We start from the raw sequence: 2,500 nt of genomic DNA, 5'->3' as shown, positions 1-2,500 counted from the left end.
GAGGAATCGGCCACAACCTTCCTCGCTCGCCTCATGCTCCTTGTCGTGTGCAGGTCCTCGAGGGTTGGTAGATTGCAGGCAATTACCTTCTCAGCAGTGTGCATGATACGCTGCAGTCTGCTCTTGTCCTTGGCAGTGGCAGCAGCGTACCAGACGGTTATGGAGGAGGTGAGGATGGATTCAATGATCGCTGTATAGAATTGCACCATCATTGTCTTTGGCAGGTTGCATTTCTTCAGCTGCCGTCGAAAGTACATCCTCTGTTGAGCTCTCTTGGCGAGGGAGCTGATGTTCAGTTCCCACTTGAGGTCCCGGCAGAGAATAGTGCCCAGGAAGCGGAAGGACTCCACAATTTTGACTGCGGAGTCTAACAGGGTGATGGCGGTGAGTGGGGCTGTATTCTTCCTGAAGTCCACAACCATCTCAACTGTCCTTAGAGCATTTAGCTCTAAGTTGTTCTGGCTACACCAGGTCACCAGGTTGTCAGCTTCCCACCTATAGTCAGACTCATCCCCACCAGAGATCAGCCCAATGAGGGTGGTGTCGTCCGACAAACTTCAAGAGTTTGACGGACAGATGATTGGAGGCGCAGCTGTTGGTATACAGGGAGAAGAGCAGTGGGCAAAGGACGCAGCCCTGAGGAGTTCCCGTGCTGATGGACCTGGAGTCAGAGACTTCTGTTCCCGGCTTAACGCACTGCTTCCTGTCAGAGAGGAAGTCTGTGATCCACCTGCAGGTGGAGTAGGGCACGTTCAGCTGGAAGAGCTTGTCCTGAAGCAGGGCAGGGATGATGGTGTTGAAGGCAGAGCTGAAGTCCACAAACAGGATCCTGGCGTAGGATGCTGGGGCGTCCACATGCTGTAGGGTGAAGTGGAGGGCCATGTTAACTGCGTCGTCCACAGACCTGTTGGCTCTGTAGGCAAACTGAAGGGGGTCCAGGAGAGGGTCTGTGATGGCTTTGAGGTGTGCCAGGAGCAGGCGCTCAAAAGACTTCATTACCACAGATGTAAGGGCGACCGGTCTGTAATCATTTAGTCCTGTTGGCCTTAGCTTTTTGGGCACAGCGATGATGGTGGAGGACTTGAGACAGGCTGGTACATGGCATGTCTCCAGGGAGGTGTTAAAGATGTTGGTGAACACCGGAGACAGCTGGCCAGCGCAGTGCCTGAGGGTGGCTGGAGAGACAGAGTCCGGCCCGGCTGCTTTGCGTGGATTCTGCCTCTTGAAAAGCCCATTAACTTCTCCCTCCTGAAAGGAGAGAGTCGTTTCTGTAGTATGGGTGGGGGATGGGGCCTCTTGGGTGGGAAGGGGTGGTTCAGGACAGTCCAATTGTCTTTCAAATCTACGGTAGAACTCGTTCAGGTCGTTGGCTAGGCGGGAGTCGTTAGTGGTGTGGGGCGCTCTGGGTTTGTAGTTGGTGATGTGCCTGAGCCCTTTGGCAGACAGAAGCAGCGTCGTTAGTAGAGAACTGGTGTTTTAGTGTCTCTGAGTACAGTCGTTTAGCCTCTCTCACCGCTTTGCTAAACCTGTTCTTCGACTCCTTGAATCTGTCTCTATCCCCACTCCTAAACGCTTCCTCCTTCTCCAACCTCAACCTTTTGAGCTTTGCTGAGAACCAGGGCTTGTTGTTGTTAAAGTTCACCCTGGTACGTGTTGGGATACAGCAGTCCTCACAGAAGCTGATGTACACAGCCTCTGTGAGTTCATCCAGACTATTGGTAGCAGTCGTGAACATATCCCAGTCAGTACAGTCTAAGCACGCCCGCAAATCTTCCACAGCCTCACTGGTCCACTGTTTAGATGTCCTCACAGCAGGTTTACAGAGTTTTAGTTGCTGCCTGTATGCACGAATCAGGTGGACCAAGGGAGTTCTGTGCGAGCCGAACAGCCCCGTGACCCACAAGAGAAACATCCCCGCCAAATTCGAGCGTTTGACGGGGTCTATCCGTGAAAAAATATTCACGTTTTTGAGTGCACATGCATTTCTGCTGCAAATGCCTCTGGAAGTTTCATGCCGTTCGTATGCCAATTGTGGCAACACGAAAATGACCCGTTTTCCCATTCCGAGGGATTTCTGTGCGACCCTAACAGCCCCGTGAGCCACAAGAGACACATCCCCGCCAATTTCTAGCGTTTCACGGGGTCTATCCGTGAAAAATATAGACGTTTTTGAGTGCACATGCATTTCTGCTGCAGATGCCTCTGGAAGTTTCATGCCGTTCGTACGCAATGTGGCAACACGAAAATGACCCCTTTTCCCATTCCGAGGGATTTCTGTGCGACCCTAACTAACAGCGCCCGTGAGCCACAAGAGAGACATCCCCGCCAATTTATAGCGTTTCACGGGGTCTATCCGTGAAAAATATAGACGTTTTTGAGTGCACATGCATTCCTGCTGCAAATGCCTCTGGAAGTTTCATGCCGTTCCTATGCAATGTGGCCACACAAAAATGACCCGTTTTCCCATTCCGAGGCATTTCTGTGCGACCCTAACAGCCCC

Source organism: Petromyzon marinus, unplaced genomic scaffold (assembly GCF_048934315.1).
Source record: "Petromyzon marinus isolate PM22_M1 ecotype Great Lakes invasive population unplaced genomic scaffold, UKy_Petmar_22M1.pri1.0 PM_G_Scaffold_128, whole genome shotgun sequence".
Lineage (NCBI taxonomy): Eukaryota > Metazoa > Chordata > Hyperoartia > Petromyzontiformes > Petromyzontidae > Petromyzon > Petromyzon marinus.
This window is presented reverse-complemented; position numbering follows the sequence as displayed.